The sequence below is a fragment of the Zea mays genome, chromosome 5, assembly GCF_902167145.1.
Source record: "Zea mays cultivar B73 chromosome 5, Zm-B73-REFERENCE-NAM-5.0, whole genome shotgun sequence".
NCBI lineage: Eukaryota > Viridiplantae > Streptophyta > Magnoliopsida > Poales > Poaceae > Zea > Zea mays.
In genome coordinates, this window is record NC_050100.1 from 84,437,812 (window position 1) to 84,464,474 (window position 26,663).

The window sequence follows — 26,663 nt, forward strand, 5'->3', positions numbered from 1 at the left end:
ATGAGAAGAGTGAGGGAGCTTCCTTGATGGCAATTCCGGCATTAAGCTTGGATGAGGTGTCATCATCATCATCATCCGAGCTATCATCCGAGTCCCATTCAACTAAGTAGGCTTTGCCATCTTTCTTCTTGTTATAGTATTTCTTTTTCTTCTTGTCACTTTCATCTTTGCCCTTCTTCTTCTTGCTTGGACAATTCATGGCAATGTGACCGGGTTCCCCACACTCAAAACATTTTCTATCATTGAAAGCATTTCTTCTAGATGTTTGACCTCTTCTAGGTTGACCTCTTTTCATCTTCATGAATTTATTGAATTTCCTTACAAATAAAGCCATGTCACCATCACTCTCGCTTTCATTTTCTTCATCATTGCTATCTTCCTTTTCAATTGCCTTTGAGGCCTTGGCTTTGAGAGCAATAGATTCATTTTTCACCTTCTTTGCCAAACTTAAAGCATCGGCTTGTGACTTCTTAAATATATCTTGAGTGAGAATTTCTCCCAATACTTCGGTTGGAGAGGTTGTAGATAGATCACTCCTTACTAGCATTGTCACAATAGTCTCATATTTCTCCGGAAGTGATCTAAGGAACTTGTGTGTGAAATCCACATCCGGTACATTAAAACCAAGTCCTTTGAGTTCATTTACAATCTCATTCAATCGATTAAACATATCGGATACACTCTCATCTTCTTTCATAATAAATTGCTCAAACTTCCCTTTGCACACATATAGTTTGGCACTCTTCACAATTGTAGTTCCTTCATGAATTTCCATTAGTTTTACCCAAATCTCATGAGCGGTTGTGAGATTCTTGATACGATTGAACTCATTTATATCAAGAGCATCATAAAAGACATTCATGGCTTGATCATTTGTGAGGATATTCTCATTATCACTAACGGATGGTTCATCTTCCTTCAATACAACGAATCCATCTCTAACAATTGGCCAAATTTTTCCACCCATTGCTCTAAGATGCATTGACATTCTTATTTTCCAATAATCATAATTGTTTCCATCAAAGTGCGGTGGCTTCCCAATGTGCACATTGTTGTTACTAGCCATTTTGTCCCACTCCGGGATGATTAGATCCACAAACAATGGAGTCCTCGGCTCTGATACCACTTGTAGGATCTAGGACACCGGCTAGAGGGGGGGGGGTGAATAGACGGTTTTGACTAAAAACAACAATACTAAATAAATTTAATCAATACAACAGGAGGAATAAATTTACTAGTGTCAATAAGTAAACAATGTATGAAAGACAACTACGGAGATTGAATACTTGAAGAACAATAAGCAAATCACTAATCAATTGCGAGGCAATAAGTAAATGCTAGAAGGAATAGACACCGAAATTTATCCCGTGGTATCGGTGATTTGCCGATCACCCCTAATCCACGTTGAGGTGGACTTCAAGCTCTCACTTGCTCCTCTATCAAGACACGACTTGATCTTTGAGCCAAGTGGACAAGAAATCACTCAATACCTCGATTCCACTAATGTCACCTTTGGCGCTCCGGCGAGGTAGGCGCGAACCCCTCACAATCAACACCGCGGCTTCTCCACAATCTTCTTGGAGAGCTCGACGGAGACAATCACCCGAGCCGTCTAGGAGGCGGCAACCTCCAAGAGTAACAAGCCAACGACGCTTGCTCGGTGTATCACCTAGTGCCTCAAGAATCACCAAATGATGCAAATGCACTAGAAACCCTCAATCTCTCACTAGAATGCAATCTCAAGCAAAGAGTGTGAGAGAGTGAGTTTGAGGATCACAAGTGAGCTCAATGTATGCAAGGAATGGCCAAGAGAGGTCTCACACACGAGCTACCCTTCTATTTATAGTCCCCCATCTAATACCAACCGTTATGCACAAAAGGGGGCAGTTCTGCGCACACGCGGACCGTCCGCGCCCTAGGGCCGGACGGTCCGCCGTACACCATAACGGCTATAATGACCATTGAAACATGTCAGAGCAGACTCAAAAAGGTGGGTCCGGACAGTCCGCCCATCAAGGTCGGACCGTCCGCGACCTGGCAATTTCAAACACCCGAGCCTCGGATCAAACGGAGTTAACACACGCGGACCGTCCGGCTATAAATCCCGGACCGTCCGCGACCTGAGACAGTACTGTCCGGACTGGTCCCCCGGACCGTCCGTAGTACAAATCTATAAAAACACACAGTCCCTGTCCAAAAACGAGTTAGACACATGCGGACCGTCCGCGCCTCACAGGCGGACCGTCCGGCTATAATTCAGGGACTGACCCGAAGCCACCTTCCTCTGGTCAGGACTGCGGACGGTCCGGCCCTAAGGCCCGGACGGTCCGCAGTGCAAAAGAGCATAGAGTCAATACAAATGGTCAAACCTCGGACCCTCTGAAGGATCGCGGACGGTCCGCCCCCAAGGGCCGGACAGTCCGCGCGACCAAGACTTCTCAAGTTTCAAACAAGCTTTTGAATGAACTTTTTAACTTACGAAATGAGAAGCGCTGTTAGTCCTCATGCAAATGCAACTACTTGATGCTCTATGAGGCACTAAGTTTTACACAGGTCTAAGTCATTGACCCCTCTTAATAGTACGGCTATCTAGCCTACTAATCCGGTCAGGTATCTTCTCTAAACTCCTCAAGACCGGCAAAAGTAAAACCTATATTATACCTTTGCCTTCATCTGATCCACAACCAATGCGTATGACTCTTCAACATTTCATTTCTATGTGGTCCAACCCTGCATTCTTATTACTCCAAGAATCGTTAGTCCACAAGTAGTTGTCATTAATTACCAAAACATTATCAAAGGGGCCTAGATGACTCACAGCTATCCTACCCGAGGCCTCTCGGCACTGGATGATCTCCCCCAGGGGGAAGGATGACACCACAGTCATCGGATGAGACTCGAAATAGTGTCGCAATTTTCGCCGCGTCAGAATTACTGCGTATAGTAGCTTCTGAATTTGCGGGTAGCGGATCTTGGTCTCGGATAACACTTCACTAATGAAGTAGACCGGCCTCTGGATGAGCAGTGCATGCCCTTCTTCTCGTCTCTCGACTACGAACGCGGCGCTGACCACCTGAGTGGTTGCGGCTACGTAGATCAAGAGGGCTTCTCCTGCAGCGGGGGGCACCAAGATGGACGCGTTTGTAAGGAGCGCCTTTAAGTTTCCGAGGGCTTCCTCGGCCTTGGGGGTCCAAGTGAAGCGCTCGGCCTTCCTTAAGAGGCGGTACAAGGGTAGGCCTTTTTCGCCGAGGCGCGAGATGAAGCGGCTCAGAGCCGCAAGGCATCCCATGACCCTTTGTACTCCTTTCAAATCTTTGATAGGCTCCATGTTGGTGATGGCCGCGATTTTCTCCGGGTTGGCCTCGATGCCCCGCTCGGAGACGATGAACCCTAGGAGCATGCCTTGGGGGACTCCAAAGACACACTTCTCGGGATTGAGGCTGCTTGTCCTTCCGGAAGATGGCTTCGACCGCCTCCTGACCAGAGGTGAACTTGGTGGCGATGTCCATCAACTCGCTCGCCTTGGTGGGAGTCTTGCGACCCAGTTTGCTCACCAGATCGCGGTAAGTGGTGCCGGCGAGGAACGCCCCGATGACATCCGAGTCGGTGATGTTGGGCAGCTCGGTACGCTGCTTCGAAAACCGCCGGATGTACTCTCACAGGGATTCCCCTGGCTGCTGGAGGCAGCTTCGGAGATCCCAGGAGTTCCCAGGGCGCACGTACGTGCCCTGGAAGTTTCCAGCGAAAGCCTTGACCAGGTCGTCCTAGTTGGAGATCTGCGCGGGAGGCAGATGCTCTAGCCAGGCCCGGGCGGCGTCGTAGAGGAATAGGGGGAGGTTGCAGATGATGAGGTTGTCATCGTCCGTCCCTCCCAGCTGGCAAGCCAGCCGATAGTCCGCAAGCCACAACTCCAGCCTCGTTTCCCCCGAGTACTTGGTGATGGTAGTCGGGGCCCGGAACCGGGTCGGGAACGACGCCCATCGTATGGCCCGGCTGAATGCTTGCGGACCTGGTGGTTCGAGCGAGGGGCTCCGATCCTCCTCGCTGTCGTAGCGTCCCCCACGCCTGGGGTGGTAGCCTCGGCGCACCTTTTCGTCAAGGCGGGCTCGACGGTCATGGCAGTGGTGCTCATTGCCGAGGTAACCCGAGGCTGCAGGCGTCGCGTCCCGCGTGCGCCCGGTGTGGACCGAGGCCTCCCGCATGAATCGGGAAGTCGTTGCGTGATGCTCCGGGGGACACCCTTGCCTTTGGGAAACAGAGCTTTCGGCCCGTCGGACCGCGGCATCCTCCAGGAGATTCTTGAGTTCTCCCTAGATACGTCGCCCCTCGGTGGTGGATGGCTCCGGCATTGCTCGGAGTAGTATTGCCGCTGCAGCCAGATTCTGGCCGACCCCGCTGGAGGCTGGGGGCAGCCTTGCCCTGGCATCGTCAACGATACGGCGCTGGACGTCCCGGGCCTGATGACGTGTTTCTCCTGCGAGTGCTCGGCCTGCCCACTCCTGCTCGATGTTTTGCCGAAGCTGCACAAGTTGCCCTGCTTCCTCGTCGAGCTTGGCCTGCATCTCGCGGATTTGCTCGAGCTGTGTGTGAAAGTCGCCTAGAGGGGGGGTGGAAAGGCGAAACCTGAAAATTAAAACTTTATCCCCCAACTAGATCCCTTGATTAGTGGTTAGAACAAGATATACAATTATCGGAGTATAAAAACTAAGTCCTTGCTTGTAAAGAGTATTGCTTTTAAATAATGCGGAATTGATAAATCAATACTACTAATAAGTCTATGAAAATAAATCACAAGGACTTAGATAAGAAGAGCAATAACACAAGTTCTCTCTTGCAAGGTGTTGCTTTACTAAATGGGACTTTAACTTAAAGCAACACTAAATAGAATGAGCAAAGAATAGAGCAAGAAAAACTTGGAAAGGGAAAGAACAAACAAATCACAAGAATAAGCACACGAGACATGGGTGATTTGTTTTACCGAGGTTCGGCCCTCGAAGGCCTAGTCCCCGTTGAGGAGTCCACTAAGGACGAGTCTTTTTCAACCCTTTTCCTCTCTCCACCGATCACTCAAGATCGGCGAGCTCTTCTTCTTCTCAAGGATCACTTAAGACCCCGCAAGGACCACCACACTCTTTGGTGTCTCTTGCTAGCTTTTACAAGGCCTCCAAAACTTTGGAGGAAGTTCAATGGGAGTCAATACTCCACGCACAAATGAACACAAAGATGTAGCACACACTATCTCTCAATGAATCTCACAAGGCACTAGTGCTAAACTCAAATGAGTAGCTCTCTTTTGCTTGTTCTCTCTTTTGTGGCACTTGTGTTGGTTGTAGTGGTCTAAATCTTGTGTATAGGATGGATCAATGAATATATGTGGTTGGGAGGGCTTGAGTATGTCAACTAGATGACTTGGAATGTTGCTTGGGCTCCCACACCTTGAAGTGGCCGGTTGAGGTGGTATTTATAGCCACCAACCAAATTGTAGCCGTTGGAGAAGGCTGCTGGCGATGGGCGCACTGGACAGTGTCCGGTGTGCCGCCACGTCATCCTCCCGTTAGGGCTTGGAGCTGGACGACCGTTGGAGGCTTTGTCCTCATGTGGCTCCGGACAGTCTGGTGCACACCGGACAGTCCGGTGCCCCTTCTGACCAACTGCTCTGACTTCTGTCGCGTTCACTGTTCTGCATTGTTCCTGTCAGAGTCGACCGTTGCGCGCATGTAGCCGTTTCTCCACTGGCGCACCGGACAGTACGATGAATTATAGCGGAGGTGCGCCTGGGAAACCCGAAGGTGAAGAGTTTGAGGTCGAACCTCCCTGGTGCATCGGACACTGTCCGGTGGCACACCGGACAGTCCGGTGCGCCAGACCAGGGTGCCTTTGGGTTGTCTTTTGCTCTCTTTGTTTGAACCCTTTTCTTGGTCTTTTTATTGGCTTATTGTGAACCTTTGGCACCTGTAGAACTTATAGACTAGAGCAAACTAGTTAGTCCAAGTATTTGTGTTGGGCAATTCAACCACCAAAATCAATTAGGAAATAGGTGTAAGCCTAATTTCCTTTCAATCTCCCCCTTTTTGGTGATTGATACCAACACAAACCAAAGCAAATATAGAAGTGCATAATTGAACTAGTTTGCATAATGTAAGTACAAAGGTTACTTAGAATTGAGCCAATATAAATTCTCATAAGATATGCATGGATTGTTTCTTTATATTTTTAATATTTTGGACCACGCTTGCACCACATGTTTTGTTTTTGCAAATTCTTTTGTAAATTCTTTTTAAAGTCCTTTTGCAAATAGTCAAAGGTAAATGAATAAGATTTTGCGAAGCATTTTCAAGATTTGAAATTTTCTCCCCCTGTTTGAAATTCTTTTCCTTTGACTAAACAAAACTCCTCCTCAATAAAATCCTCCTCTTAGTGTTCAAGAGGGTTTTAAGATATCAATTTTGAAAATACTACTTTCTCCCCCTTTTGAACACAATAAGATATCAATTTGAAAATTATTAGTTTAAAATTAGGTGGTGGTGCGGTCCTTTTGCTTTGGGCTAATACTTTCTCCCCCTTTGGCATGAATCGCCAAAAACAGATACTTAGAGTGAAATATAAGCCCTTATACTTTCTCTCCCCCTTTGGCAAATAATATATGAGTGAAGATTATACCAAATTTGGAGGGTTGGCGGAATACCGGCAAGGAAGGATAATACCAATAGCGTTGAGTGGAAGCGATGTCTTTGCCGAATACTCCATTTCCCTTTCAATCTAAGACTTAATACATGAGATGCTCATGAAAACATATTAGTCTTAGCCTTGGCACAAAGAGAGATGCAAATGTACCAAAGGAAAGAGATATGATTAAAAGGATATGTCAATTAAGCTTAAACAATTCTATATACTATAGATTGCTCCCCCTAAATATGTGCTTTGAGAGGAATACAAATTTTTGGTCTTAAACGCCAAGTGCACATAATTAGGTCAATGGGATCATGTCTATATCATAGAGAATGTGAAGTGCATTGTGTCATAGTATAGATGTGATGCTCATGACAATTGATGCACTTATGAAAGCATGTTGTGAATATCTCAAGTATTTACCCTTAAGGATTTCAAAGAGGCTTAAGGACCATCCACCTTTGGAACAAAGGCAACTTATCCTCGTTACAAGGTTAAGCTTTAAGCTCTTTGACAATAAAATTACTTCACCCAGTTTAAACAAAGATGCAAGAATGATTGTTTGAGAAGTTAAACTAGGTATGAAGCAGGGTTAATACATGGACATGCTTTCTCTTCCTTTTATACAAGATATGCACAGAAAGGAAGATTTAGGTACAATTTAAAATGTGAGGAAGTTGTTTTACCCTTTTGTACCTTCGCATACAGATGCTCTCTTCATTGTGCTTTGTCCTTAGTCTTAGTTGCTTAAGACCTATACTTAAGACAATATATGGAAATATTTTTCACAAGAGAGAGTTCTTACAACTAGTGATCCTTTTCTAAGTCATTGTTATTAGATATCAAGTAGATCACAAATTGCACAAATATATCATGAATTCTACTTTTACCTTAGTGCATATCAAGATAGATGTCGATTGAAATTACCAATTGAAATCAAATTGAAATTTCATGAGGCACTAAGAAGCATAAGTGATAATTGAAGTTATTCAATGATCAAACAACAGATGCAATCAAAAGAACAACATAGGCATTAGATTTTCAAACAAGCTCAAATATAGGAGAATCCAATAAACATGCTACTCCAATTGAAAGTTACAATCCTTGACAAAGGTGACATTATTTTACCAAGTTGGATTGAAATGTAGTAGCATGCCTTATGAGAAACTTGTTCTCATACATGAGACTATATGGGATTACTAAGATAACGTGCTAGTCTCAATATAATCAAGATATAGAAATAGGCTCCCCTAGAGATATGCATCAAGAATGAAGGAAATGGGTGGATGCACTCACTTTTAAAGCCAAATAGGGAGAAGCACTATTTATCTCGATCAAGGCTTAAAAGATTTGCAATAATCAATTTTTGCCTAGTATTCTCATAATGAAAAGTTTTAGAATGCTTACAACCACACCATTGAATGTTTTGAAGATCTCATATCCAAGTAGGTGTTGTTGCTCTTGATGTCTTCCTTTTTCATTTGAGTGTCCTCCCTTTATAGTTGACTCTTTTTCCTTCTAAACTTATTGAAAATACTCAAGAGAGATGTTAATAGCACAAAGGGGTAAATGATGAATGATGATTTCTTTCGATAGAAAGTAAAGACAATTCATCATCCATAAGTCACATAGACTTGAAGTAAATATCTTAAAATTAGTGCACATTAAAAGAAACATGCACTCTCTAAACATTTTGATCAATCATAGAAATTTTACTCCTTCATATTGAATTTATTGATCATTATTTAGAAGCAAATCAATATGGGAATATGTATAACAAAGGCATGAAATAGATTCTCGTGGACAGGTGCATTTTGAGAATGTGATTGAATGCTCATCTAGACAAATTTAGTCAAATAAAGAATCTATTCTTCAAGAATGATAATTAGAGTAAACAATCATTGATGGGAACTATATTTGATTAAGGAGATGAGTTTCCATACCTTTGCTTTTACCTTTCTTCCCTTGGGTGAAGAGTGATCCTTTGAGGCTTGTGGCTTTAAACTTGCACTTACTCTCTTGTAGATTTTCATAAGTGAGCTCAAGAGAAATGTTAATAGCAACACAAGCACCAGTTTCCCTTTTGAAATCATTTTTGATAAGGAATGAAAAGTGGATTACTAAAGCATGGAAACTTTATAATATAAACTAGATTATTCCTTGAAGAGTGCTAAGTTTTAACTTATAAAACAAGCATAGTTAGTTCTTTAAGATTATGGGAATAAATCTAATTCATAACATGGAGAGCGAATATGGAGAAGAATCATATCCAATATATAAGCAAGAAGCAAAACAACATAAATTATTGGATTGATTTTTTTCTTTTATGTTAGATTACGCATCCCCAAAGAGAAACGTATTCTCTACATGTGAGAGACTACTTAGGTTATTTAGATAAAAACATTAGTCTCACGATTTCTAGTTATAGAGAGAATTTTCCTTTTATAAGTGTCCTAAGGATTTGAATTCCTTGCTTGACACCTTATTCTTTTAAGAACTTGGAATATCTCTCTATATCTAGAATCATGGCAACAATAGGATAATTAGTGTAAAAACATGCCATGGGGAACTTACATTGATTTAAAGCATGTAGATTGCTATGGTATAGAAATGATGAATGTACAATCTACCATATGGGAGGAATTTCTTCAAAGAATGGTGACATAATTTAAAACATTTGAAGTGCTTCAATTTTTCTATGTGACTACACAAGACACATAAGAAATGATATTCTAAAATACTTGCACTTAAAAGCATAAATGTTACCATCCTTTGACTTTCCTCCAAGTTGTAGGCCTTGACTTTTCGGCATAGGATGATTCTTTATTTCCTACAACATCAATATTTTCCTCGAGATGATATGAGTTTAAGATATAACAATTCAAAATAACCTCGGGTCAGTCTTGGATATAGATTATTAAAGATTGATAGCTTGAGTTAATAAAAATTGAATTGACTCTCTCAAGCATCCCAAAGCTTCATACCATCTCCTTCTCCTACAAAGCTTGTCAAGCATGTTTTGATACCCATCGCTTGATGGGTCCATTATGGTTAGTTAACAAAGATCTAGGATCCAAAAAGTCCTTTGTGTTAGCGCTTGGTAAACTCATTACCTTTCTAGCACAAGTTGCAATTTTGGGTTGCCTAGTTACATGAGAATTAATTGACAAGCTAGGAGTGGAATAGTTACCAATGGGACAATCCTTGCATTGATGTCCCTTCTTTCGGCATATGTAGCAAAGGCGATCTTCAAGCCTTGAAGATTTCTTCCTTCCTTGTTTCTTGCTTGCTACATGGTTAGTAAATATTTTCTTTTCTAGCCCTATGCCTTTTTATCTCAAATAGGGACAAGATTTAATAAAGTGTCCCTTCTTTGAACATTTAAAACAAAGTATATCATCCTTGTCAATAATCAAGCCATTTTTAATATAGGGACATGATCTAATCAAGTGCCCCTTTTCAAAGCATTCACTACACTTCTTATTTCTATTTGTATGAAGTGTGACTTGATTGTTACCTTGGATGTTACCTTTTATGGAGGCATGGTTGAGGCTTTTGGAAGAGGTATTGATTTTATTCTTTTGTTCCCTCCTCTTGGCAATCCTCAAGTCCTTGACATTTTCTTCAAGGGATTTAGTGCATGCCACGGTTGTTCCCGTCTCAAGCTTCTTCACCATGTGATCACGGTTATCTTGAGAAGGTTGAGCAATGCATTTCCCTTTTAGTTGTGTCAAGCTCATTTTTAGCCTCTCATTTTCTTCTTTGAGCTTTTGATATGTATCATCATTTGCTCCTGCACATTCTAGCTCAAAGGAAGATTTGCTTGTCGACGGACAACAAGCATTAGCACATGGTAATGTAGTTTCATTTTGAATACATGTGCAAGAGTGAGGTTGTTGGGATTTTAAGTTTCCTATCACAATCTCATGAGTAATATTTAATATGATATGATCATCCATAAGATTTTCATGAGAGCATAGGAGCATATCATATTTTTCTTGAAAAGCTAGATTGTCAACTTTTAGCTTTTCTACTTGGTCCTTAAGCAAGGTATTACTATTTACTAATTGAGCGATACAATGTAAAGCGTTATCTTGCTCAATTGAAATAATTTCATACCTTTGGACCAAATCAACATGTGAGCATTTTAGCTCCTCATGTTCTTTAGTCAACTCGTCAAAGTATTGCATTTTGATGGAGAGAATATCTTCTAGCATTTGACGAGCTTTGCTTTCCTCTTTCGCTCTTTCTAGAAGTTTGAGCATGACCACCTTATCTTCTTGGCTTAGGCGAGCGTAGAGTTGCACGGAGCTTCCTTCTTCCTCCTCACCCTCGTTTGTGCTTCCGCTATCATTTTCATTAGCCACACAACACATGTGGGAATTGAAATGGGAAGACAAACCTTTTGGAGAGGTGGATTCATCGTTTGGTCTCCATCGTTCATCTTCTTCTTCCTTGCAAGGGTTAGTATCACAAAGACCAAAGGAAGTAGAAGCACAAAATGAACTATCATATTTGGACTCATCAAATTTATTTTTAATCCTAGTCCAAATATCATGCGCATCAAGAATATGCTCATCATAATTTGTAATGAAGGCATGATAATCTTCTTCGCTAAGAGAATTACCTAAGATGTCAATAGCTAGATGGTTTAAGCGTATACATCTTTGATCTTCCTCGGAAGCATCATAATCAGAGGGTATGATACTCTTGTCTATAATTTGTTCTAATCGAGGATCTAGAGTTCTAAAAGCATTTAGTACACTAGTAGACCATGAATCATAGTTAGAACAATCAGAAAATAATATCTCAAGAGTTACCTCCTTCCGAGTTGTGTTCTTGTTCTTTTGGGATCTTCTTTGAGCCATCACTTCGAGTTGTTAGACTCAATATGAAGTGCCTAGCTCCGATACCAATTGAAAGTCGCCTAGAGGGGGGGTGGATAGGCGAAACCTGAAAATTAAAACTTTATCCCCCAACTAGATCCCTTGATTAGTGGTTAGAACAAGATATACAATTATCGGAGTATAAAAACTAAGTCCTTGCTTGTAAAGAGTACTGCTTTTTAAATAATGCGGAATTGATAAATCAATACTACTAATAAGTCTATGAAAATAAATCACAAGGGCTTAGATAAGAAGAGCAATAACACAAGTTCTCTCTTGCAAGGTGTTGCTTTACTAAATGGGACTTTAACTTAAAGCAACACTAAATAGAATGAGCAAAGAATAGAGCAAGAAAAATTTGGAAAGGGAAAGAACAAACAAATCACAAGAATAAGCACACGAGACACGGGTGATTTGTTTTACCGAGGTTCGGCCCTCTAAGGCCTAGTCCCCGTTGAGGAGTCCACTAAGGACGGGTCTTTTTCAACCCTTTCCCTCTCTCCACCGATCACTCAAGATCGGCGAGCTCTTCTTCTTCTCAAGGATCACTTAAGACCCCGCAAGGACCACCACACTCTTTGGTGTCTCTTGCTAGCTTTTACAAGGCCTCCAAAACTTTGGAGGAAGTTCAATGGGAGTCAATACTCCACGCACAAATGAACACAAAGATGTAGCACACACTATCTCTCAATGAATCTCACAAGGCACTAGTGCTAAACTCAAATGAGTAGCTCTCTTTTGCTTGCTCTCTCTTTGTGGCACTTGTGTTGGTTGTAGTGGTCTAAATCTTGTGTATAGGATGGATCAATGAATATATGTGGTTGGGAGGGCTTGAGTATGTCAACTAGATGACTTAGAATGTTGCTTGGGCTCCCACACCTTGAAGTGGCCGGTTGAGGTGGTATTTATAGCCACCAACCAAATTGTAGCCGTTGGAGAAGGCTGCTGGCGATGAGCGCACCGGACAGTCCGGTGCGCCACCGGACAATGTCCGGTGTGTCGCCACGTCATCCTCCCGTTAGGGCTTAGAGCTGGTCGACCGTTGGAGGCTTTATCCTCATGTGGCACCGGACAGTCCGGTGCACACCGGACAGTCTGGTGCCCCTTCTGACCAACTGCTCTGATTTCTGTCGCGTTCACTGTTCTGCACTGTTCCTGTCAGAGTCGACCGTTGCGCGCATGTAGCCGTTGCTCCGCTGGCGCACCGGACAGTCCGGTGAATTATAGTGGAGGTGCGCCTGGGAAACCCGAAGGTGAAGAGTTTGAGGTCGAACCTCCCTGGTGCACCGGACACTGTCCGGTGGTGCACCGGACAGTCCGATGCGCCAGACCAGGGTGCCTTTGGGTTGTCTTTTGCTCTCTTTGTTTGAACCCTTTTCTTGGTCTTTTTATTGGCTTATTGTGAACCTTTGGCACCTGTAGAACTTATAGACTAGAGCAAACTAGTTAGTCCAAGTATTTGTGTTGGGCAATTCAACCACCAAAATCAATTAGGAAATAGGTGTAAGCCTAATTCCCTTTCAGTGTGTCATGACCCCCCGCAGGGACTGGGACCACAGCTTGCTCCCGCAGGATGTCAACGCGAGGCGCAGGCCCAGGGGGATCATCGTCCTCCGACATACCAAGGTGGTTGCCTTCGTCGTGACCCCCTAGATCGACGTGGAAACATTCACGACTTTGGCCACAACCCTCGTCGTCAAAGCTGTGGCCATCATCGGAGCAATCGGAGAGGCAGTAGTCACATGCGGTCATGAAGTCTCGCATGGCACTGGGATTACCGAGCCCGGAGAAATCCCAACCAGAGTCGGGCTCGTCTTCTTCCTTGGAACCCGGGGGCTCGTAGGTTGAGACGGCCGCCAATCGGTCCCAGGTTGACCACATATGGTACCCCAGAAGGTTAGGATATGCCTTTATGAAAGCGCTCACCGAAGCGGGGTCGCTTGGTGGGTCGAAGCTGAATCTAAAAGGCACAGGGTGGAAAACGGACAGTACCTCTTGATCGATGGACGGTGATGATCGCGTCGGGGACGGACTGCACCGTTATCTCAGGTACAAGGCTAACGCCCAGCAAGCCCTTCGCGAGTGTGCTGGCGTCATCTGTCCGCTTGTGGTTGGCACATTGCGGGGAAACGACATCCGTCGTTGTCTCAGGCGCGAGGACAACGCCCGACATGTCCCCCACTGGGGTGCCGGTGTCGCTGACTCGCTCGACAGCTGACGAGGTACCGCCTCCTGCCTAGCCACGGTTGCCCCGTCTCCTCCTCCTGCGGCGAGGAGGGTGGCGGGACAAACCCGGATGCTGCTCTTCTGCCACGGGAGGAAGACGTCATCGAGTTCGCCGCCGACGGGTGAGCTGACGACCGTCGTGGTCGCTGTCGCGCTGCGGGGGGAGGAGTACCATGTCGTAGCTGCCGTTGAGGGACATGAACTCGAGACTCCCGAAGCGGAGTAGCGTCCCGGGCTAAAGAGGTTGCTGGAGACTACCCATCTAGAACTCAACGGGAAGTTGTTCGTTAACACGCAGCAGGCCCTACCTGGCGCGCCAACTGTCAGCGTTTCGACCCCGGGGGGTCCCTAGACCGACGAGTAAATTTGTCGTTGTGTGTCCCAGCCCAGATGAGTTGTGTAACGCCCTGAATTTGGGGGTAGAATTTTTTCTTCTTTTCTCTCACCAAATTCAGGCGTTACCCTTTCCTTTTCCCTTTTCCCCTCGCTAAACCTTGATCTTTTCCAAAGTTATAGCGGGTTTTGGCTTTAGATCTCGTGTAAAGCAAAACCCTAAAATGCTTTATTTTGTTTGCCGCACCATGCCGAGCTATGCATTTATTTTGTTTGGTTGAGATTGTGGAAATCACTCATCTAAAATTGAGGAAAAGGAAAACCTTTTCCTCTCTCCCCTCCCCCCTCCTTCCCCATTTCGGCCCAGCGTGCCCATGGCGCGCGGCCTTGAGCTCGACTAGCGCACGGCCCCGACGTGCGCACGGCTAGTTCGTGGCATGTGCGTGCGGCCTCGCGCGCGTGCTCGCGTAGTGCGCAGTGCCGTGGCACGACCCGTCGTGTCCCCGTCTACCCCCCCCCCCCCCCCCCCCGTGTCCTATGTGCGCTAATCACGTGTTTATATTAATAAGATAGGAGTCTCAATTTGTAAATTGGTTACGTTAGTTAATTTGTATAACTAATCATCTATCTCATTCAATGTTAATCTACTAAAAGTGGTCACGTTTACATTAGTGCATGTAGCTAATTCTTTTGTTAGAACCAATTGGAACTAGAACACGTAACGTTTAGCCATTTGTTTACCCGTAGTGCGTCTCGGGCATAAGCTTTAACTCTCGCGAGACCTTTTCCCATTTCTTTCTAACCATGGTGAGTTCATTATCGTATGTGATATTCTATGCATATTTACTTTATTTGTTCTCTTGTATGGTGTACTGTTTGTTTCCTAATTTGAATGGATGGATGTATGTATGCTTGCAATCGCATAGAGAACGATCCGGTTGAAGAGCCCGAGGAACTCGCAGGAGAAGCCCCTGAGCAGCAGTCGGTTGGTGGAGGCAAGTGTCCCTTGACCTATCTCTGTCCTATTCATTCTTTAATTCACCTCCCACTTTACACATTTATGCCTAAGGGTTGACTAGTTTTGTTATCCATGTCCTTGTTTACCTATTTGGGTTGGATTATTATTGTTTAGCCTTATGCTATTGCTTAACTCTAATCAATGAACATGATGAGATTATCTATGATACGCTGTTTTCCCCTCTCTTATTATGATGTTATACTTGTGGTATTCAAGGGGGCTCGAGCGGTTTCTCGAGTGCCTCTCCGTAAGGACCTGTTCTATGGATGACCGCCCGGGAAAACAGTGCAACCATGAGGGTGGAATGGGGTGCCCTTAGCTGAATAATTAGAGGATCCGGGGTGTAGATCACTTAGCCGTCGTGCCGTCAATGGGGCTCGGTGTATGCGGCTCGCTCTGCCAAGTTTGGGTTTGCCCCTTGGGGAGGAGTGCGGTGCATTTAGGAAACCTAACGGGTGGCTACAGCCCCGGGGAATCTTTGTAAAGGCTACGTAGTGATGCCCTGCTGGGTCACCTTGGTAGTGATCAATGGAGAGTCATGATCTCCGAGCAGAAAGGGAATCATGGCTTGTGGGTAAAGTGCACAACCTCTGCAGAGTGTTTGAAAACTGATATATCAGCCGTGCTCACGGTTATGAGCGGCCAAGGGAGCTCCAGTGATTAGTGGTACTTGATCAGAGACACTTTGGTTTACAGGTGGCAATGAGACTGATGGTTCTGGTTATGAACATGGTGCTGGTAAGTGGTATTCTTTCCGTTTGGAAAGGGTACATCGGGCTAATAACTTGGGTTAATGCTAAAACCTGGCTTTCTATTAGTAAATAATAATCTGACCAACTAAAAGCAACTGCTTGACTTATCCCCACATAAAGCTAGTCCACTACAGCCAAACAGGATACTTGCTGAGTATGTTGATGTGTACTCACCCTTGCTCTACACACCAAACCCCCCCATCCCCAGGTTGTCAGCATTGCAACCACTGCTCAGGAGAAGATGAAGCCGTGGAAGGAGACTTCCAGGAGTTCCAAGACTACGACGAGTTCTAGGCGTGGGTTAGCGGCAACCCCCAGTCGGCTGCCTGTGAATGTCGCGTTTATCTGCGTTTCTTTTCCGCACTTTGATTTATTGTAAGGACTATATGGACGTCTCAGACGTATGATGTAATCGACTATTATTTCCCTTTTTAATACTATTTAAGCACTGTGTGATGATGTCCATGTTATGTAACTGCTGTGTACCTGAATTGCTGATCCTGGCACGTACATGGTTCGCATTCGGTTTGCCTTCTAAAACCGGGTGTGACATAGGTGGTATCAAAGCCGTGCTGACTGTAGGACCGCTAACCTAGAATAGAATGGTCGTTCTAAGGACTATAGACCTCTGTCCCTGCCTTGACTTCGATATCCCTTCAAAAGTTGGTCATACCGACCAAACCTATGTTCTACTATATATTATACCTTGCTGAAAATTATGTTTTATTCTAATCCTTCATTTATTTATGGTTCATTACTTGCTGGTCATATTAATTCTGTTCTCACTCTTTTGCTTGCGGTGTCTTTTGTAGATGGCTCGACTTAGACACATTGCACGAAAGTCAGTCATCCCCTTCTTACCCTCCCGCCTTGCTGAGCGTCCGCTTCGCCGTCCCGTGGCCGGACAGTCCAGCCACTTGGAGAGACTGCACCACCGCCTGCATGAGGAGCAGGAACGTCGACGACAGGAGCAGGAGCAGCAGGGCTCTTCTTTCTCGCTCCAACAGGAGATAGAGTCTGTGAGGAGCTGCTCCCCTGTGCTTCCTCTGGAGGCGCCCCCTGCACCACCACTGGGTGCCCCAGCCTCTGGAGTAGCTGCTGGAGGAGACCCAGACGACGGAGGTGGCGACGACAGCTCGAGCCACGACACCGACTTCTCTGCTGACCATGAGCCGGAAGGATGGGTTGCTCGACCCATCACTCGTGACGCTGCTCGCGGGTGTCACTTCCACGATGCGCTCGACACCCTGCTACGTCGGGCACTTAACCGGCGTACTTGGTCCATCGAGTATCGCTGTGTGGTCTACCAGCATAGTCGTGGGGTCTACCCGGACCGCTGGGAGGCGACCTGCTTGGTGCGCCGTCCGGAGAACAGTCTCCAGGGTGCAGAGGCCTGCTCAGAGCACTATTCTATCTCTGAGCGGGACTCAGCTGAGGCAGCCATGCAAGATGCTGCACGGCGTGCGCTTTCGCACTACTGCTCGGTTCTCGGTGGGGTAGCTGACGGTCTCGACCTGAAGTATTACCCCCGTCGTCCATCTGGCAGCACAGGAGGCGTGATTGTCTCACCTGTCGGTGAGGGCAATCCTAGGTTGAGCAGCACAGTCAACCTAGCCGCCGTGCTAAACACGGAGCTGGACCATGCATTAGACGAGCTGAGTAGGGCTCGTGCTGAGATCGCCCTGCTGCGGGCTGAGCGCGCGGAACGTCGTCACCTGGATGATGGTTCCCCCGCTCCCGTCGGGACTCAGCACCCGTACCGCTCACCTCGGCGTGGACGCCAGCCTTATGGCAATCCCGACTGCAAGACCAAGATAAATCTAGAACCATAGATCGTTAGAGTTGGACCTTGTAATTAATACAAAATATATATACATAGAAGCTACAGTCTTAGCGTTAGTCTCGGTCTTAGTTAGTCTTAGTTAGACAGTGTAGTTTGCTATATCCTGTGCATTTATGTTTGTCATGATGAACTATGTTTGGTTTGGATCTTTGTAATGACTGTCACCAGAGTGTGGGTATCCCCTGCATTTTGGTTTACCTGTTATATGTTAATGGAGTTAGCCATATAGTTGGGAAACCTTTTATTCCACTTTCCTCTTTATCTGAGAAGCTGTGTGATCTGTGTTGGAGATCAGTGAAGATGCTCATCTGTTCAGTGTTGTTGAAGGATTCTATACTCTTTTCTTATGCTGCAAGATTTGCCAGATCAGTTCTGATGTGTGGTTGCATTCTGCAGATGTCAGAGAACAGGCGCAGAGGAGGAAGGCGTGCTCAGCAGGAGCGAGCCGCTCAGCAGGAGGAGGTGCCCCAGCAACAGCACCTGCCGCCCCCACCCCCGATGTCCATCGAGCAGATGTTTCTGATGCAGACTCAGGCAGTTCAAGCCATTGGTCAGACTTTGGCCGCCATTCAGCAGCAGCAGCAGCAACAGCAGCAGGCCCCACCTCAGCCTCAGATGCCTCAGATGCCCAGAGACAAGCGTGCTGAATTCATGAGAGGTCATCCACCAACGTTTGCTCACTCTTCTGACCCCATGGATGCTGAAGACTGGCTGCGCACTGTGGAGCGGGAGTTGCATACCGCTCAGTGCGATGATAGGGAGAAAGTCCTGTATGGTCCCCGTCTGTTGAGAGGAGCAGCTCAGTCATGGTGGGAGTCTTACCTCGCCACCCATGCCCACCCCGACACCATCACCTGGGAAGAGTTCAGAGGAAGCTTTCGTCAGTACCATGTTCCGGCAGGTCTAATGACAGTGAAGAAGGAGGAGTTCCTGGCTCTCAAGCAAGGGCCATTGTCTGTCAGTGAGTACCGGGACAGGTTTCTGCAGTTGTCTCGCTATGCTCCTGAAGATGTCAACATCGACGCCAAGCGGCAGTACCGTTTCCTGAGAGGCTTGGTTGACCCTCTGCAATACCAACTGATGAATCATACCTTCCCGACATTCCAGCACCTGATTGACAGAGCAATCATGACAGAAAGGAAGCGTAAGGACATGGAGGATCGTAAGCGCAAGATCAGTGGACCCCAGCCTGGAAGCAGCCATCGTCCTCGTTTCTCAGGCAATCAACCTCAGCAGTTCAGGTAGAACCAGCGTCCACCTCAGCAGCATCAGCAGTTCCAAAGGCAGTATCCTCAGCACCAGTACCAGAACCGTCAGAACAATTAGTCAGGAGGTCAGTTTCAGAGGCAGAATCAGCAGGCACCTCGTCTTCCTGCCCCAGCAACCTAGCAGAACAGTCAGGTAGCACCAGCTCAGGTTGGAAACAGAGCATGTTTTCACTGTGGAGAGCAAGGCCACTGGGTGATGCAATGTCCGAAGAAGGCAGCCCAGCAGCAGTCAGGCCCCAATGCCCCAGCAAAGCAGAATGTGCCTCAGTCTGGAGCAAGCAATCGCTCTCAGCCACGTTACAATCATGGAAGACTGAACCACTTGGAGGCCGAAGCAGTTCAGGAGATCCCCGGCATGATAGTAGGTATGTTCCCAGTCGACTCCCATATTGCAGAAGTGTTATTTGATACTGGAGCAACACATTCTTTCATTACTGCATCATGGGTAGAAGCACATAATCTTCCAATCACTACCATGTCAACCCCCATTCAAATTGACTCAGCCGGTGGTAGAATTCGAGCCGATAGCATTTGTTTGAATATAAGTGTGGAAATAAGGGGGATAGCATTTCCCGCCAACCTCATAGTAATGGGTATTCAGGGAATAGATGTCGTCCTAGGGATGAATTGGCTAGATAAGTATCAGGCAGTTATCAGTTGTGATAAGAGGACGATCAAGTTGGTGTCCCCACTAGGAGAGGAAGTGGTGACCGAGTTAATCCCGCCTGAGCCGAAGAAAGGAAGTTGTTATCATATAGCTGTTGATAGCAGTGAAGCAGACCCAATTGAGAGTATCAAGGTTGTGTCCGAGTTCCCAGATGTGTTTCCAAAGGACTTACCGGGTATGCCACCAGAGCGGAAAGTTGAATTTGCCATAGAGCTTCTTCCTGGAACCGCCCCCATCTTTAAGAGAGCTTACCGAATATCCGAACCAGAGTTGGTTGAGCTTAAGGAACAGATTGATGAGCTGTCAGAGAAAGGTTACATCCGGCCAAGCACCTCGCCTTGGGCCGCCCCTGTCCTATTTGTGGAGAAGAAAGATGGCACCAAAAGGATGTGTATCGATTACCGAGCCCTGAATGAAGTCACGATCAAGAACAAGTATCCCTTGCCCAGAATAGAAGATCTGTTCGACCAGTTGAGAAGAGCCAGTGTGTTCTCCAAGATTGATCTGAGGTCAGGTTATCATCAGCTCAGGATCCGACCTTCGGACATTCCGAAGACAACATTCATTACCAAGTATGGTTTGTATGAGTTCACTGTGATGTCTTTTGGTTTGACCAATGCGCCAGCCTTCTTCATGAATCTGATGAATAGTGTATTCATGGATTATCTCGATAAGTTTGTGGTGGTATTCATCGATGACATTCTGGTTTATTCTCAAAGCGAAGAAGAGCATGCAGATCATTTGAGGATGGTATTGCAGAGATTGCGAGAGCACCAGCTGTATGCAAAGTTGAGCAAGTGCGAGTTCTAGATCAGTGAAGTCCTGTTCTTGGGTCACATAATCAACAAAGAAGGATTGGCTGTGGATCCAAAGAAAGTGGCAGACATTCTGAACTGGAAAGCGCCAACAGATGCTCGAGGAATCAAGAGTTTCATTGGAATGGTCGGATATTATCGGTGATTCATTGAAGGGTTTTCGAAGATTGCAAAACCAATGACAGCGTTGCTAGGCAACAAAGTTGAGTTCAAGTGGACCCAGAAATGCCAAGAGGCCTTTGAAGCGCTGAAAGGGAAGTTGACAACAGCGCATGTCCTAGTCTTGCCTGATGTGCACAAGCCCTTCTCGGTGTATTGTGATGCTTGTTACACAGGTTTGGGATGTGTGTTGATGCAAGAGGGAAGAGTTGTGGCTTACTCGTCCCGACAGTTGAAGGTTCATGAGAAGAATTACCCAATCCATGATCTAGAGTTGGCAGCAGTGGTTCACGCACTGAAGACATGGAGGCACTACCTGTATGGATAGAAATGTGATGTTTACACAGACCACAAGAGTCTGAAGTACATATTCACTCAGTCAGAGTTGAATATGAGGCAGCGAAGATGGTTAGAGTTGATCAAAGACTATGAGTTGGAGATCCATTACCATCCAGGCAAAGCAAACGTAGTGGCAGATGCTTTGAGCAGGAAGAGTCAGGTCAACTTGATGGTCGCTCATCCGATGCCTTATGAGTTGGCCAAGGAGTTTGACAGGTTGAGTCTCGGGTTTCTGAACAATTCGCGAGGAGTCACAGTTGAGTTGGAGCCTACCTTGGAGCGCGAAATCAAAGAAGCGCAGAAGAATGATGAGAAGATCAGTGAGATCCGGCGACTGATTCTAGACGGCAGAGGCAAAGATTTTCGAGAAGATGCAGAGGGTGTGATATGGTTCAAAGACCGCTTGTGCGTTCCCAATGTCCAATCCATTCGGGAGTTGATTCTCAAGGAAGTTCATGAGACAGCCTATTCGATTCACCCTGGCAGTGAGAAGATGTATCAGGATCTGAAGAAGAAATTCTGGTGGTACGGAATGAAGAGGGAAATCGCAGAGCATGTGGCTATGTGTGATAGTTGTCGAAGAATTAAGGCAGAGCACCAGAGACATGCTGGATTGTTGCAACCGTTGCAAATTCCTCAGTGGAAATGGGATGAAATCGGTATGGATTTCATAGTCGGATTGCCTCGCACTCGAGTCAGCTACGATTCCATTTGGGTAGTAGTGGACCGCTTGACCAAGTCAGCCCACTTCATACTTGTCAAGACCAACTACAGCAGTGCAGTATTGGCAGAGTTGTATATGTCTCGGATCGTTTGTCTTCATGGTGTGCCAAAGAAGATAGTGTCAGACAGAGGAACACAGTTCACCTCTCATTTCTGGCAGCAGTTGCATGAAGCCTTGGGCACACATCTGAATTTCAGTTCAGCTTATCATCCTCAGACAGATGGCCAGACCGAAAGGACCAATCAAATTCTTGAAGATATGTTGAGAGCCTGTGCGTTGCAAGATCAGTCCGGATGGGACAAGAGATTGCCTTATGCAGAGTTCTCCTATAACAACAGTTACTAGGCCAGTTTGAAGATGTCACCATTTCAGGCGCTCTATGGAAGAAGTTGTAGAACTCCGTTGCAATGGGATCAGCCTGGAGAAAAGCAGGTGTTCGGGCCAGACATTCTACTTGAAGCTGAAGAGAACATCAAGATGGTCCGAGAGAATCTGAAGATAGCGCAATCGAGGCAGCGAAGCTATGCAGACACAAGAAGAAGAGAGCTGAGTTTCGAAGTCGGAGACTTCGTCTATCTGAAAGTGTCACCGATCAGAGGAGTCAGAAGGTTCGGGGTCAAAGGCAAGCTAGCACCCCGCTACATTGGTCCATACCAAATTCTCTCAAGGCGTGGAGAAGTGGCCTATCAGCTCAGTCTGCCAGAGAATCTGTCCGCAGTGCATGATGTTTTTCATGTGTCTCAGTTGAAGAAGTGCTTGCGTGTGCCAGAAGAGCAGTTGCCAGTGGAAGGTCTCGAAGTCCAGGAGGACTTGACCTACGTTGAGACGCCAGTGCAAATCCTTGAGGTTGCAGACAGAGTCACCCGAAGGAAGACCATCAGAATGTGCAAAGTCAGATGCAATCACCATTCAGAGGAAGAAGCAACCTGGGAGCGTGAAGATGATCTGATGGCCAAATACCCTGAGCTCTTTGCTAGCCAACCCTGAATCTCGAGGGCGAGATTCTTTTAAGGGGGGTAGGTTTGTAACGCCCTAAATTTGGGGGTAGAATTTTTTCTTCTTTTCTCTCACCAAATTCAGGCGTTACCCTTTCCTTTTCCCTTTTCCCCTCGCTAAACCTTGATCTTTTCCAAAGTTATAGCGGGTTTTGGATTTAGATCTCGTGTAAAGCAAAACCCTAAAATGCTTTATTTTGTTTGCCGCACCATGCCGAGCTATGCATTTATTTTGTTTGGTTGAGATTGTGGAAATCACTCATCTAAAATTGAGGAAAAGGAAAACCTTTTCCTCTCTCCCCTCCCCCCTCCTTCCCCATTTCGGCCCAGCGTGCCCATGGCGCGCGGCCTTGAGCTCGGCTAGCGCACGGCCCCGACGTGCGCACGGCTAGTTCGTGGCATGTGCGTGCGGCCTCGCGCGCGTGCTCGCGTAGTGCGCAGTGCCGTGGCACGACCCGTCGTGTCCCCGTCTACCCCCTCGTCTACCCCCCCCCCCCCCCCCCCGTGTCCTATGTGCGCTAATCACGTGTTTATATTAATAAGATAGGAGTCTCAATTTGGAAATTGGTTACATTAGTTAATTTGTATAACTAATCATCTATCTCATTCAATGTTAATCTACTAAAAGTGGTCACGTTTACATTAGTGCATGTAGCTAATTCTTTTGTTAGAACCAATTGGAACTAGAACACGTAACGTTTAGCCATTTGTTTACCCGTAGTGCATCTCGGGCATAAGCTTTAACTCTCGCGAGACCTTTTTCCATTTCTTTCTAACCATGGTGAGTTCATTATCGTATGTGATATTCTATGCATATTTACTTTATTTGTTCTCTTGTATGGTGTACTGTTTGTTTCCTAATTTGAATGGATGGATGTATGTATGCTTGCAATCGCATAGAGAACGATCCGGTTGAAGAGCCCGAGGAACTCGCAGGAGAAGCCCCTGAGCAGCAGTCGGTTGGTGGAGGCAAGTGTCCCTTGACCTATCTCTGTCCTATTCATTCTTTAATTCACCTCCCGCTTTACACATTTATGCCTAAGGGTTGACTAGTTTTGTTATCCATGTCCCTGTTTACCTATTTGGGTTGGATTATTATTGTTTAGCCTTATGCTATTGCTTAACTCTAATCAATGAACATGATGAGATTATCTATGATACGCTGTTTTCCCCTCTCTTATTATGATGTTATACTTGTGGTCTTCAAGGGGGCTCGAGCAGTTTCTCGAGTGCCTCTCCGTAAGGACCTGTTCTATGGATGACCGCTCGGGAAAACAGTGCAACCATGAGGGTGGAATGGGGTGCCCTTAGCTGAATAATTAGAGGATCCGGGGTGTAGATCACTTAGCCGTCGTGCCGTCAATGGGGCTCGGTGTATGCGGCTCGCTCTGCCAAGTTTGGGTTCGCCCCTTGGGGAGGAGTGCGGTGCATTTAGGAAACCTAACGGGTGGCTACAGCCCCGGGGAATCTTTGTAAAGGCTACGTAGTGATGCCCTGCTGGGTCACCTTGGTAGTGATCAATGGAGAGTCATGATCTCCGGGCAGAAAGGGAATCACGGCTTGTGGGTAAAGTGCACAACCTCTGCAGAGTGTTTGAAAACTGATATATCAGCCGTGCTCGCGGTTATGAGCGGCCAAGGGAGCTCCAGTGATTAGTGGTACTTGATCAGAGACACTTTGGTTTACAGGTGGCAATGAGACTTATGGTTCTGGTTATGAACATGGTGCTGGTAAGTGGTATTCTTTCCGTTTGGAAAGGGTACATCAGGCTAATAACTTGGGTTAATGCTAAAACCTGGCTTTCTATTAGTAAATAATAATCTGACCAACTAAAAGCAACTGCTTGACTTATCCCCACATAAAGCTAGTCCACTACAGCCAAACAGGATACTTGCTGAGTATGTTGATGCGTACTCACCCTTGCTCTACACACCAAACCCCCCCATCCCCAGGTTGTCAGCATTGCAACCACTGCTCAGGAGAAGATGAAGCCGTGGAAGGAGACTTCCAGGAGTTCCAAGACTACGACGAGTTTTAGGCGTGGGTTAGCGGCAACCCCCAGTCGGCTGCCTGTGAAGGCCGCGTTTATCTGCGTTTCTTTTCCGCACTTTGATTTATTGTAAGGACTATATGGACGTCTCAGACGTATGATGTAATCGACTATTATTTCCCTTTTTAATACTATTTGAGCACTGTGTGATGATGTCCATGTTATGTAACTGCTATGTACGTGAATTGCTGATCCTGGCACGTACATGGTTCACATTCGGTTTGCCTTCTAAAACCAGGTGTGACAGGTTGGCGCGAGATGGAACACAAGGGGGGAAAACGCGACTCGTGTTATCCTACGCCAGGGGGATGCGCTCGTAGTAGGGGTTACAAGCGCTCGCGAGAGAGAAGAGAGTGAGCCTGTTCGTCAGCTCGTTCTCCCGCGCGACCCTCCCGCATGAAGGCCCTGGACCTCCCTTTTATAGATGCAAGGAGAGGGTCCAGGTGTACAATGGGGGTGTAGCTATGCGCTAACGTGTTCGGCAGAGAGGTGCCTGAGCCCTGTGTACATGCCAACGTGGCTATCGGAGAGGTGCTAGAGCCCTGTGTACGCGGTATCGTGGCCGTCAGAGGAGCGCTTGAGCCCTGTAGAAGCACAGCTGTCGGGGCTGCTGGGATCTTGCTGATGTCTCCTTGCTTTCGTAGGGGGCTGAGAACCACCGTCGTCATGGACGCACGCGGGGAGCCATCATTACTTGTTACCGGGGCGAGCCTGGATGGGACACCGGTCTTGTTCCCCCGTAGCCTGAGCTAGCTAGGGGTAGGGTAATGATGTATCCCCCGTGGCGCGGTCGGTCCGAGCCCAAGGTCGGCGAGGCGGAGATTCCTCCTGAGGCCGAGGCCGGGGTCGGGCGAGGACGCAATTCCTCCCGAGGTCGAGGTTGAGGCCAAGCCCTGGGGTCGGGCGAGGCAGAGACCACCTTCCGAGGCCGAGGTTGAGGCCGAGCCCTGGGGTTGGGCGAGGCGGAGACCACCTTTCGAGGTCGAGGTGGGGGCCGAGCCCTGGGGTCGGGCGAGGCGGAGACCTCCTCTCGAGGCCGAGGCCCAAGGTCGGGTGAGGCGGAGCTTCCTGTTGCGCCTGAGGCTGAACTTAGCTGTTGTCAGCCTCACCCTGGTGGGTGGCACAGCAGTCGGAGCGGGGCGAGCGGTGCTGTTTTCCTGTCAGGTCGGTCAGTGGAAGAGCGAAGTGACTGTGGTCACTTCGACCTTGCCGACTGAGGCACGTGTGTCAGGATAAGGTGTCAGGCGATCCTTGCATTGAATGCGCATGCGATATGGTCGGTTGGTGAGGTGATTTGGCCAAGGTTGCTTCATGACGAAGCTTGCCCGAGCTGGGCTTCGGGCGAGTCGAGGGTGCGCCAGTTGATTGAGGAGGCCCTCGTGCGAGGCGTGAATTCGTCTGGGACTACTGTTCCCACTCGAGCCTGGGCTCGGGCGAGGCGAGATCACATCCCTTGAGTAGACGAAGCCTTTACCTGAATCGTGTCCATCAGTCTCTGCAGCTTGTGCTGATGGTGGTTACCAGTCGTGTTTAGGAGTGTTGGGGGTACCCCTAATTACGGTACCCGACAATATTTATTTGTTAGAATGATAAATTCGGATTGCGATATGGACGAAGGCCTTAATCTGAAGGTCCGAAAAAACACCTTCCCTTTGCTAGAATAGCAACAGTTAATGACAAGCGGGGCCCTCCCACTTGCAACGCACTGGGCGTATAAATAAGAACACACTGCGAGCTCATTTGGCACACTATCTTGCCATCTGCTCTTGCTTTCCCAATTTTCAGCTCTTGCATACCAACGCTTGCCTAGCTTTTTAGATTTTTCAGCTTCGGCCTTAAGAGCACATTTTCAACATTTCCGAAGATGACTCAAGATAAAAAAAGCTGTTGCCGAAACGAAGCTGAGCCTTTCTGAGGAG